Source organism: Vulpes vulpes, chromosome 10, assembly GCF_048418805.1.
Source record: "Vulpes vulpes isolate BD-2025 chromosome 10, VulVul3, whole genome shotgun sequence".
Classification (NCBI taxonomy): Eukaryota; Metazoa; Chordata; class Mammalia; order Carnivora; family Canidae; genus Vulpes; species Vulpes vulpes.
Window position 1 is genome coordinate 542,232 of NC_132789.1, and position 12,685 is coordinate 554,916.

The 12,685-nt window shown below is 46.0% G+C and overlaps 1 long non-coding RNA gene across 1 annotated transcript; it reads left to right on the forward strand.

Moving 5' to 3' along the window:
- The first annotated feature begins 3,588 nt into the window (after positions 1-3,588).
- LOC140594120 (uncharacterized) lies at positions 3,589-12,007 on the forward strand. Its single transcript, XR_011994613.1, has 3 exons — positions 3,589-3,707; positions 6,075-6,312; positions 6,811-12,007. It is a non-coding gene; the product is annotated as an uncharacterized lncRNA (long non-coding RNA).
- Positions 12,008-12,685: the final 678 nt, after the last annotated feature.

Genomic DNA, 12,685 nt, shown 5'->3' on the forward strand with positions numbered 1-12,685 from the left:
TGGCCAGTCAAGATTTCTTTTTTTTTAAGATTTTATTTATTTAATCATGAGAGACAGAGAGAGAGAGACAGAGGCAGAGACAGAGGCAGAGGGAGAAGCAGGCTCCATGCAGGGAGCCCGATGTGGGACTCGATCCCGGGTCTCCAGGACCAGGCCATGGGCCAAAGGCAGCGCTAAACCGCTGAGCCACCCGGGCTGCCCAAGAGGATTTCTAGACGTCAGGGCTGACGCATCTTTAGATGGAGTGAAGGCAGGCAGTGGTGACTGGAGAGCCTTCCCTGCTTAGCAGGTGGAATTTTCTGGTGATCTCTGAGTGCAATAGGCTCGGAGGTTGTCTAGGAGCTGTTGTAGTGGTTCTTCTGTAGCACACGCAAATCATTCACATTCAGTTTGCAAGACTGCAGGCAAAGGGCAGTTTCCATGTTCAATGATTTCAAGTAAAATGATGGAAGAAAATTGGGAATGTGTGGAGAGTTGTAGTCTGACATTGAAAGAATTTGGAGAAATCAGGATACAGAGTAGTTTACAGTCAGAAATCAAAACTTCAGGGACACCTGGGTGGCTTCGGCTCAGGGCGTGATCCCGGGTTCCGGGATCAAATTCCGCACCAGGCTTCCCGTGGGAAGCCGGCTTCTCCCTGTCTGTGTCTCTGCCTCTCTCTCTCTCTGTGTCTCTCATACACGAATAAATAAATAAATAACAAAACAAAACCCCAAAACTGTGAGAATTAGAATCTAATATCCAAAAGAATGTATTATAGTTACAGTGGAATCATTTTTCTCTCAACAATTACTCCCATTTCTGTCAACGGTATTCCAATAAGACTGTTTTGTAGGCAAATTAGATCGAGTTTCGATAAACTTGGCTTCAGTATTTACATCAGTGCAGCAAGAATAGTAACTGTCATATGGGCTCTTTACATATGTTTTGCTTGGAACTTTTTTAAGGAATCAGATTGAAGTTTTTGAAAATTTTATTTCTCAAGTGTAGTTGACTCACACTGTTACTTTACTTTCAGTTTTATTATATAATGACCCGACAAGTCTACACAATATACAATACTCACCACGATAATAGTCACTGTCACCACATAGCGTTATTACTCTGTCACTGACCGTGTCCTCTATGCTGTACCTTTCCTCCCGATGACTCATATTTGGAACTTTGTACCTCTTCATCCCCTTCCCCTATTTGGCCCATTTCCCTACTGGCTTGCTTCTGCATGCGATAGTTTGTTCTGTTTATGAGTCTGGTCTTGGCTTTGGTTTATTTTTGTTCTTTTGTGTTGTAGATGTCACATATAAGGAAATCTGTAGGGTTCTGTTTTCCTCTCTCCAACTTATTTCACGTAGCATAATACCCTCTAGGTCTATCTGTGTTGTTGCAAATGACTAGATTTCTCTCTTTTTATGGCAGAGTAATACTTCATTGTGTACTTGTATTACATCTTTATCCATTCATCTATCATTGGACACGTAGGTCGCTTTTATATCTGGACTCTTATACATACTGCTGCATCTGCATAGGGATGCATATATCTTTTTGAATTTGTGTTTTCATTTTCTTTGGGTAAATACTGAAGCTAGAAACACCATCTGATCCAGTAGTTCTATTTTTAAGTTCTTGAGGAACCTCCATACTGTGTTCCTCAGTGGCTGCACCAGTTTGCATTCCCACCAACAGTGCACGAGGGTTCCCCTTTCTCTGCATATTTGCCAACACTTGTCCTTTCTTGTCTGTTGGAGACTAGGTAGGATGTGATATCTTATTGCGTTTTGAATTCAGTTTTCCTGACGATGATGATTAGTGATGTTGAGTATTTTCTCATGTGGCTCTGTCTTCTTTGGGCCTACTCACAGCCTCTACCTTTTTTTATTTTTATTTTTTTTTATTTTTTTTTATTTATTTATGATAGTCACAGAGAGAGAGAGAGAGGCAGAGACATAGGCAGAGGGAGAAGCAGGCTCCATGCACCGGGAGCCTGATGTGGGATTCGATCCTGGGTCTCCAGGATTGCGCCCTGGGCCAAAGGCAGGCGCCAAACCGCTGCGCCACCCAGGGATCCCTCTACCTTTTTTTAAAATTAATTTTTAAATTTAAATTCAATTAGCCAAGATATAGTGCATTAGTCTCAGATAAGGCCTCTACTTTTTTAAAAGTTCGATTATTTCGTGGGATTTCTCTTTCCCACCCCCCGTGGGATTTGTGTGTGTGTGTGTGTGTGTGTGTGTGTGTGTAGTTGTAGTTCTTTGTATATTGGGATACTAACCCATTATTGGATATGTCACTTGCAAATGTCTTCTCTCATTCATTTTCATTGAATTTTCATTTGTTGAGTTTCCTTCACTGGGCAAAGCTTTCCAGTTTAGTGTCATCCCAATACCCAGTTTTTGGTTTGACTTATGTTACGTGGGGAGACACATGAGAAAGATGTTGCTGAGGCTAATGTACAAGGTTTTGCCTCTTTTCTCTTAGAAGTTTTACGGTATCGGGGCTCACACTTAGGTCTTCAATCCTTTTGGAGTTCATTTTCATGGATGGCATAAGCACGTGGTCCCATTACAATCTTCTGCATGTAGTTGTCCAGTTTCCCAGCACCGTGTACGCCTTCTCCCCACTGCATATTCTTGCCTCCTTTGTCTTCGATAAATTGACCATAAAATGTGGGTTTATCCCCGGGCTATCTGCCCTGCTCCATTAATCTATGTCTGTTCTTTGCCAGTCCCATGCTGCTTTGATCACTACAGCTTTGTGGTAGATCTTGAAACCTGGGATTGCGATGCCTCCAACTCTGTTCTTCCTTCTCAAGGTTGCTTTGGATATGTGGAGTCTCTGTGGTTCCATGCACGTTTTAGGATTACTTGTTCCAGTTCTGTGAAAAATACTGTTGGCATTTTCATAGGGATTGCATTGAATGTGGAGAGTCCTTTGGGGAGTGTGCACATTTTAACAACATTAATTCTTCCACTCCATGAGCTTAGTGTAGCTTCCCATTTGTAGTGTCGTCTTCAAGGTCTTTCATCCATATTTCGTAGTTTTCAGAGTACAAGTCTTTCACTTCCCTGGTTAAATTTATTCCTAGATATTTTATCCCTTTTGGTGCAATCATAAATGGGATTGCTTTCTTAATTTCTCTTTCTGCTACTTTGATATCAGTGTATAGAAACAACACATTTCTGGGGACGCCTGGGTGGCTCAGTGGTTGAGCATGTACCTTGTGGCTCAGGTGTGATCCCGTGATCCGGGGATCAAGTCCCACATCGAGTCCCGCATCGCTCCCCGCAGGGATCCTGCTTCTCCCTCTGCCTGTGTCTCTGCCTCTCTCTCTCTGTCTCTCATGAATAAATAAATAAAATCATAAAAAAAAGAAACAACACATTTCTGTATATTAACTTGGTATTCTACAATTTTACAGAATTCATTAGTTGTAAAAGATTCTTAGTGGAGTCTTCCAGGTTTTATATCCATAGTATCACACCATCTGCAAATACTGACAGTTTTACTTTTTCCTTACCAATCTGGATGTCTTTTATCTCTTTTTCTCGGTCTGGTTGCCAGGATTACACCTCCCAGGACCACAGTGAACAAAAGTGGCACCAGCGGGCATCCTTGTCTTGTCTCTCATCTTAGAGGAAAAGCTCTCAGGCTTTCACCGTTGACTTCGATGAGTGCTTGGGGTCTGCTGCATACGGCCTTCATCATTTGAGGTGTGTTTCCTCTGATGCCCCTTTGTTGAGGGTTTTATCAAGAACGGATGTTGTCAAATGCTTTTTCTGCATCTGTTAAGATGATCGTGTGTTTTTTTCCCTTCATTTTGTTAATGTGATGTGTCACCATGATTCCAGTATTGAACCATCCTTCCATATCTGGAATGAATCCCACCTCACTCTGGTGAATAATCCTTCTAATGTATGGTTGAACTTGCTTTGCAAATAGTTTGTTGAGGGGTATTTTTGCATCTACGCCCATCAGGGATACTGGCCTGTAGTTCTTTTTCTGTGATGTCTTTGGTTTTGGTGTCAAGATAATGCTAGCCTCGAAGAATGAATCTGGAAGTTTTCCTTCCTTTTCTGTTTTGGATTTGGCTTGAGAAGAATAGTTATTAATTCTTGTTCAAATGTTTGGTAGCACTCATCTGTGAAACCACCTGGTCCTGGTCCTTTGTTTGTTGGGAGTTTTATTACTGATTCAATTTTGTTACTAGTAATTCATCTGTTCAGATTTTCTAATTCTTCCTGATTCAGTTTTGGACACTTGGATGTCTTTAGCAATTTATCCATTTCTTCTGGGTGGTCCAATTTGTTGGTTTATGATTTTTCATAGTAGTCTCCTATCGTTATTTCTGTGCTGTAGGTTGTTATTTCACTCTCATTTGTAATTTTATTTGAATTTTTTTCCATAATGAGTTTAGCTAAATGTTTATCAATTTTGTTTCTTTTCATAGAACTAGGTCTTCATTTTATTTATCTTTTTTGGTTTTTAAGCTCTTTCATTTCTTTCCCCTCTGATTGTTTACTACTTCCTTCCTCGTGCCAGCTAAACTTCTCTCTTAAAAATTTTACTGCTTCCCAAAGATTTTACATGATTGTGTTTGCAATTTCGTTTGTCAGGTATTTAGCTTTATTCTTCAATTTCTTCGATGACACATTTGTTTAGTAGCATGTTAGCCTCCATGTCAGCGGTTTTTCTATTTTTTTCTTGTCACTGATTTCTAGTTTCATGTGGTTTGAAAAGATGCTTGATGAGATTTCAATCTTCAATTTGATGAAACTTTATTCGGAGTGTCTAGGCATATCACCTCGGTCCTTAGGCTCTCCAAGTAATAGACACATACTAGGGACCCAGCGGGAGTTCCTGGAATGGCTTTTTCGGAGCTGATACCCTCACCAGGGAGCCAGGACAGAGCACAAGTGTCCTCAGGTTGATTCTCAGCACACAGGCCAGGGAGGGGGTGACACTGAGCACATGAGGGCAGGGAGAGACATGGGTGGGGGCCAGTGCACAGAACATGCCTCTGCATACATGGCGTGTCTTGTTGGGAAATTGATTCTCTACCCCTGGGAGTGATTTTTACTGTGAGAACTGGGGGGAGCTGTGCCATAGCTGGGGACTGGGCTTTGTCCTGGCGCAGGCTGGTTTGGTCCCGTCTTCACCGGGCTCGGGGGTCCCTCCTCAGTGAGCACCCTCCTTCCACTCCCCTGCAGGAGGTACCATCAAAGGGCACAACCTTCTGGCTCTCCTGGGAGCCCCACCACTCAAGCAAGGGGCACAGCAGTCCTGGAGCACTAGAGCTTGCGGTTCAGGCTGGGGTCCGAGTCCAGTCCCTGCTTTATCTCCTAGGCTTTCAATGGATTTAACTCATCACTTAGCAAAACATCAAGATTTCAGGTTACCAAAAAAAAAAAAATTGGGAGAATTACTTTTAAAGCTTACCTACAAACATCTTATTTCTACCTACTTAATTCAGGTAATATGTTCCCAACAGCCATGTGTAGATCACCCACGAAAACTGCATGAGCTCTCCGGCTACGTCCGCCGTTCTCTGCAACTATGTTTTTGTTATTGTTGAAAAATTTTGTGACCTAAATAACAAACTCATCTTTGTTATCTAGGGCTTTTAGTAAACCCAGGAAACATGAGTTTTACCTTAAGGCTGATAACTCTGAAGGAGTTAGGATTGAAACTTAACTCCTCAAGATTAAAAACTCAGGCACCTGGCAGTGGCTGAGCATCTGCCTTCAGCTCAGGTTGTAGTCCGGGGTCCTGGGATCGAGTCCTGCACCAGGCTCCCCGCAGGGAGCCTGCTTCTCCCTCTGCCTGTGTATCTGCCTCTCTCTGTGTGTCTCTTATGAATAAATATGTAAAATCTTTAAAAGAGTTTTCAGTCTTTTTTTTAAAATTAAACCCATAATCTTAAATTTGTCTTTACTACCAAACATTTTTCCCAGATCATGTGAACTTGAAATTCATTTGAATTTAGTTTCTATTTTTGAGAATTTTTATGAGTACTAAATGTATATAAGTGCTCAATTTTCTTTAAGCCAATTAAATAGAGTTTTTTTTTTTTTTTACAGTGTGATTTTGTTCCAGTAACCTCACTTTCTGTAATACCTACAAACCTTTTGAGTCGAACAGGTGAGCTTTCAGGATTGGTAAAGGTAGGTGGGCTTTGACTCACTTGTAGATTTGCATTTCTGGTTTGTAGGGTTTGCAAGACAGAGAGGCACTGGGTGACAGCCCGGATGTCACAGGACGGCCCAACTTTCTAACCTCGCTTGGCTTCTTCACATCAGGGAGAACGCCAACCAAGACGTGAGTCAAAACATTTACACCTTCATAAAAGTCTGTATAAAGTGCTTGTAACACGAGTTTTCTGAGTTCAGAATTCGACCTTGGCTCCTATCAGTGCCTTGAGCCTGTTATTTGCAGGAAGGCCTTGGGGAGACTCTGCTCCTTTGCCTCCTCCACGGGAACAGTTTGTTCTGACAAGCACTGATCATTCTCACTTCTCCCCACACTTGGGGAGATCTTCTGGGGGATCTGGCCTATTTTGGGGTGGGGCGGGGCATCTAGGATGCATCTGCAGGGGACACTGCCTGGGTCTGTGAGGCCAGCAGTGCCCAAGGACAGACCCTGAACCATGCCAGGAATTGCAAACTTCGAGCATGGATGTAACTAGCCTGCGACCTCAGGGCTGAGAGGTGAGGCGAGAGTATCGTGTAGGGGAAGGCCAGGCCAGAGGCAGGTAGGCCAGAATGTGAGAAGCAGAGCTCACCTTGTTCTAATTCTCACTTCTGCTGTTTTGCCAAGGGAGCCCCTGAGGCCGACCGTTGGACTTGTCAGACAACTGAGAATTCTCGACAGAGAACTTGCTTTCTCTCAAATACAGCCACTTTGAAGGGCCTGTCATCGTGCCAGTGGCGAGGAGGATCCTACTAATCTCAGCAAGGACTCAAAGCCATAAGCTATGAGAAATACCTGGAGGCCACTTGCCAGGCTCACCATGGACACGAGAGGCATCTCTGAAAGGGACACAGGTGACGTGGCTCATGCGAGCCACACGTTTACTCCTGGGAATAGTCTAAGAAAGCAAAGGCCTCGGTCCCCAGGCAGTGAGGACGGTGTGTGAAACACGCTGTCTCCGGTCTCCCATGGACATGAGAGGCCTCCAACCACCATCCTGCTCCCCTGTGACATGGGGCAGGTGCTGCTGGAAGGGGACTCTTCCAGCACTCACAGACACGGAGTTGAGAGGACAGGCCCCTGATGTGCTGGTGCCTCTTGTGCCAAAGCCGCAGGGAGCTGGCACAGCCAGACCGCATGCTGCCCGTTGATGCACGGAGGGAAGCCCCTCACTGGGCCAGAGGGCCAAGGCCAGAGAACATTGCCACCGCTCCCGAAGCCAGGCTCTCAGGACATGGAGCCACACGGAGGGAAGCCCCGCATTGGGTTTTCAGCCAGGGAACACACTGCGCCAACGGGCTGCTTTCCACTGGGGATGTGCCCATCGATGCAGCTTGAACCCCAGGCTCAAGGTCCTGTGGCTGCGTGTCTCCCTAAGGTGAGTCCTCTTTAGGACAAATGTGCAGATAACAGAACCGTGACGATCTCTGGGAAGAAACAGTGAGTTGGCCAAGAGAACTCAACCAAATTCACCAGAGTCGCTCAGCCCAAGGAACTAGCTCTGCAACTATTTTCTCCTGCAGCTTAAGTTTAGGAAGCAAGAGAGAAGGGACTCGCACAGCTCTTGTTTCTGTCCAACCCAGAGGGCGACCCAGGAAGGGTCTGGCCTGGCTCTGTGTTGTGACTCAGGTTAATGGAGAGGAATCTCCATTGTGCTATGCCAATGTGCACATTTTTGGGTGCCCTGCCCCTCTATAGGTGCTGGAGGAGGTCAGGGCCTGGAATCATCCAGATTCCTTGGACACATGCTTGTCCCTTCTGGGTCCAGCCCCTCTCGACCCTGGTGTTGTTTTAGGTCCCTGGCTAAACGAAGCTGGGCAGCCAGCGCTGGTGCCATACACACACAGCAGCCAACCTCGGCAGCCAGGACACTCCAGGCCTGTGGAACTCAGGCTGTTCCGCCAATAGCGTAGCCTCCAAGGCAGGGGGATGCCCGGAAAATCCTCCTGTCGTGGCAGCTGTAAGCTGACAGCAGTCACTCCCTCTGTGGACTGGCTGCCTGACGAGGGCCCTGGTGACCCCAGCTACCAGGGCTCCCAGGTGTCTTTTTGGCGCTAATTGCCAGGATAGTTTCTCCAGCTCTGCCTTCACAGGGAGAAGGCACATGTGTAAGGTTAGGGCTTGAGAGAGGCAGGTGCCTCCTACTGCCGACAGCTGGCACCGTGATCAGGCTTCGACTGTGGCAGGTCCCTGGCCACCCTGAGTATCGATGCAAGTGTGTGAAAAACATACCCCGTCGGCCAACCATAGGCAGCTGGGACATGCATGGCCCCAGGGTGGAGGGAGCACAGCCCCCAAATCTTTCTTTTTTTTTTTTTTTTTAATTTTTATTTATTTATGATAGTCAGAGAGAGGGAGAGAGAGAGAGAGAGAGAGAGAGAGAGGCAGAGGGAGAAGCAGGCTCCATGCACCGGGAGCCCGACGTGGGATTCGATCCCGGGTCTCCAGGATCGCGCCCTGGGCCAAAGGCGGGCACCAAACTGCTGCGCCACCCAGGGATCCCACCCCCCCCCCCAAATCTTTCTGAAGATTCCTTTAAACTAGGAAAAGTCAGCCACCATTTCAAGCGGCCGTTTGATGGGGTCCCGGGCTTAGCACTCATCAGGGTTCCAGGAGTCTCTTGGTGAAGGGGACCCCAGCAGCCAGACAGGCCCCTTCCTGGCCAGGCAGTCCAGCTCCTGCCCTGGCATCTGTGTGGGATAGGGCTTGGAAGGAGCAGAGGTCTTGTGCCCACCGAGAGGACCCATGACCCAGGCTCTCCTGACACTTGCTCTGTTTCAGGGCAGTAGATGCAGATAAAACATTAGACAAAATTCAACACCAATTTATGATAAAACCCCGGCAATCTGGAAGTAAGGGGGAACTCCCTCAACTTAATAAAGAGCAGCTAACATTATACTTTATAATCAGGGCCAAGGCAAAGATGTCCTCTCCCACCACTGCTTTTCAACATCATAATGAGAGATGATGACATTTTGGAAGAGGGAGAGTGGGCAGGTGATGATAACTGACTTAGTGGAGAGACAAGCCCAGCTACTCCAACTAGACGAGAATAAGATCCCAAATTCTCAGCAAGTTACTTGGTGGATGTCAACACATGGATTCTAGTTTATACGGAGAAGAAAAGATCCAGAATAGTCAGCTCCATCTTGAATGACAAGAAGGAGGCAAGAGGACTGGCCCTATGACACCACCCAATATCCAGAGCCTCTGGGAAGCGACAGGGATGGAGACAGTGAGGTCCTGCTGAACGGACAGATCAACGGGGCAGAAAATGAGCTACAACATAGTCTGCTGATCGCTGCCAAAGGTGTAAAGACCATACGACAGAACAAAGATGGGCTCTTCCATACATGGCGCTGGGACAACGGAACAACCATGTGCAAAAAAATGAAGAACCACCGAGATAGAGGCCTTACACCCATTATAAAATTACCTCAAACTGGAACACTGGCCCAAGGGTAAGACACAAAGTGACAGGCTGCTTATCATTCTGCTTTGTAGATCTCATATTTTCTACACAGTGAAGGTGTGTGGCAACCCTGTGGCACCAAGGCCATCAGTGACATTATTCCTATGGCATTTGCTCACTTCATGTCTCTGGCCCCATGCTGGGGACGCTCCCCATATACCAAATGCTTCCACTGTTACGCTGTGTGTTCTGGTGATCTTTGATCTACTGTAATTGTCTGGGCCTCCTGTATCCGTAATGACGGACTTCATATGTGCTGTGTGTGTTGTGACGGCTCCATCCACTGTCGTCCCCATCTCCCTCCTTCTCCTCAGGCCTCCTGGTCTCTGAGACACAACAGTACTGAAACCAAGGCAGCCAGTGATCCTACTGTGGCTCCTAGGTATTCAGGTGGAAGAGCTACCTGCCTCTCACTGTAAATCAAAAGCTACACATGATTAAGCTCAGTGAGGAGGGCATGTTGGAAGGGAGCTATGCTGAAAGCCAGGCCTCTTGTACCAAACAGACCAGTTGTGAAGGAAGAGTAACGTTCTGGAAGAAACTGAAACAGCCACACCAGTGAGCACATGAAGGATACGTTGGCACCAGCTAGTGAGGATTCTGACGCACACCAGAGCGTCTCCACACAGCAAGGGTCTGCAACACAGTCAGCAGGGACTGAAATCACAAATATGATTTATCGCGGTGGGTTTTACACTGAGATGTTTCCCGGTGCTGAGAACAGATACCAACTGCCTCAACGCCCGCCCCCCCCCCCCCACCAGGTCTCTCTGAAACCCCACAAACAGCAGACAGAGCCACTACCAGAAAATACACCAACAATCTGTCAACTCCAGGGGCCGAACCTGGAGTGGGCAAAGCAGAGCCCTGACGGACAGAGGGGAACTAGTCCTGAGCACAAGTCCTGACAGGGAGATGGCACATTTCTGAGCAGGACACACATGGGAGGTCGGCCCTCTGCATCAGCTGAGGAGATCCCAGCTGTGCCAGTAGCAGACCTGCTGGAACTTGTCCCCGCTCCAGCAGTTTGCACTGGGGACCTTCTGCTCTCTGGGAAACCCCAATCGCTGGAGAAGCAGGATATGCAGGGATGCATCAGTGGAAACCTCCACTTGACTCTCCACAAGGATCAGTGAAGCACCAGAACACCACTCTCTTGCACACTGACCTGGAGGAAGAAGATTGGACAGAACCACTAACTGGCAGCTGGTATTAGAACCCAGCAACTCCACCAGGTACCGGCTTTTGTACTTCTCCCTTATCTCACCCGACTGAATTGAATGTAGCATTGGGCACAAGGCAGAGACTCTGAAAACACCCCCAATTCAATTCCTGATTTGCTTTGTGTGCTAGCATTTCATTGTAGAAGAGCAGCTGCTGAATCTGCGTAAAGGGCAATTAGATCTTTAAACAGAAATAGGCAAAAAAAAAAAAAAAAAAATCATTTATCACTCCCAACTTGCAACATTTAATCCATAGTCACCAATTAGAACGTTAATAATAGATCCATGACACGAAGTCCCGACTTTATTTTTATTTTTTAAAAGATTTTATTTATTTATTCATGAGAGACACACAGAGAGAGAGCGAGGCAGAGACACAGGCAGAGGGAGAAGCAGGCTCCATGCAGAAGCCTGATGTGGGACACGATCCCGGGACTCCAGGATCATGCCTTGGACCGAAGGCAGGCGCTAAACCGCTGAGCCACCCAGGGATCCCCGAAGTCCTGACTTTAAAAGAACAGGGACACCTTGTAAGGTGCATAGAGGACACATGAAAACAGCCTACAATACACATCACTGCCCCATTGGTGTGCATCAGGCTTCAATCTCACGTCACAGATTTCTACCCCAAGAATATGGGAACGTATGTTAAGGAAACCTCTCACAGACATATTGGAACCTACAGTAGAGGCCATGCCTTGACATTTAACATACAGGAGCTCAGATCAGATATAAGTCCCCAGGTGGTGTTCAGGGTTATCCGTCTATCTCTGTGCCTAACTTAAAACCTGTATCAAAGCAAGGAAGGAAACAGTTGATGTTGACTGGCAGGAGTTTCAATTGGAGGAACATTGGCAGCTGCTTTTTTCTGTATCAGATCATTCGAATCACACTTTAAACATTTTTGAAACCAAATAATCTCAGAATGACACATGTTGGGCCCAGATGGACAAAACCAGCAATGTGTGACAAAACAGAAATCAATTTTACACGCAAGTAAACAGGGACATGGAAATTTGACATGAAGCAGTTGGAGAAATCACTATAAATAACAACATACTGAAAAAAACGACATGAAAATATCAGGAAGGGAGACAGAACATGAAGACTCCTAACTCTGGGAGACGAACTAGGGGTGGTGGAAGGGGAGGAGGGCAGGGGGTGGGGGTGAATGGGTGATGGGCACTGAGGGGGGCACTTGACGGGACGAGCACTGGGTGTTTTTCTGTATGTTGGTAAATTGAACACCAATAAAAAATAAATTTATTATTAAAAAAATAAAATAATAAATAAATAAATAAACTTTGGGGGAAAAAAAGGTATTTCTCTGACTGTAGGCTGACAATTGTTGCAGTAGGATAGGTTAATATGGAGAAAACTCTTGAACAGCTATAATCTTGGGGGCAATCCTGGTTGTCTGAGATGCGAGACAGCTCAGCCAGAGGTGAAGGAGACACCACACATCCCTGTGCCTGTGCTTCCTTGGGAAACTGTAAAATTACACTATTGGCACTTCCAAGAGGAAACACGACATTGGTTGACCATACTGTTGTGGTTCCTCAATATGAGAAGAGAGAGCGGAGCGAGCCTTATGACAGAAGGCATATTCCTGCTCTGAAAACTATGAAATATGGATGAAAGACATTGAAGACGACACTACAAATGGGAAGATACACTAAGCTCATGGAGTGGAAGAATTAATGTTGTTAAAATGTGCACACTCCCCAAAGGACTCTCCACATTCAATGCAATCCCTATGAAAATGCCAACAGTATTTTTCACAGAACTGGAACAAGTAATTAAACGT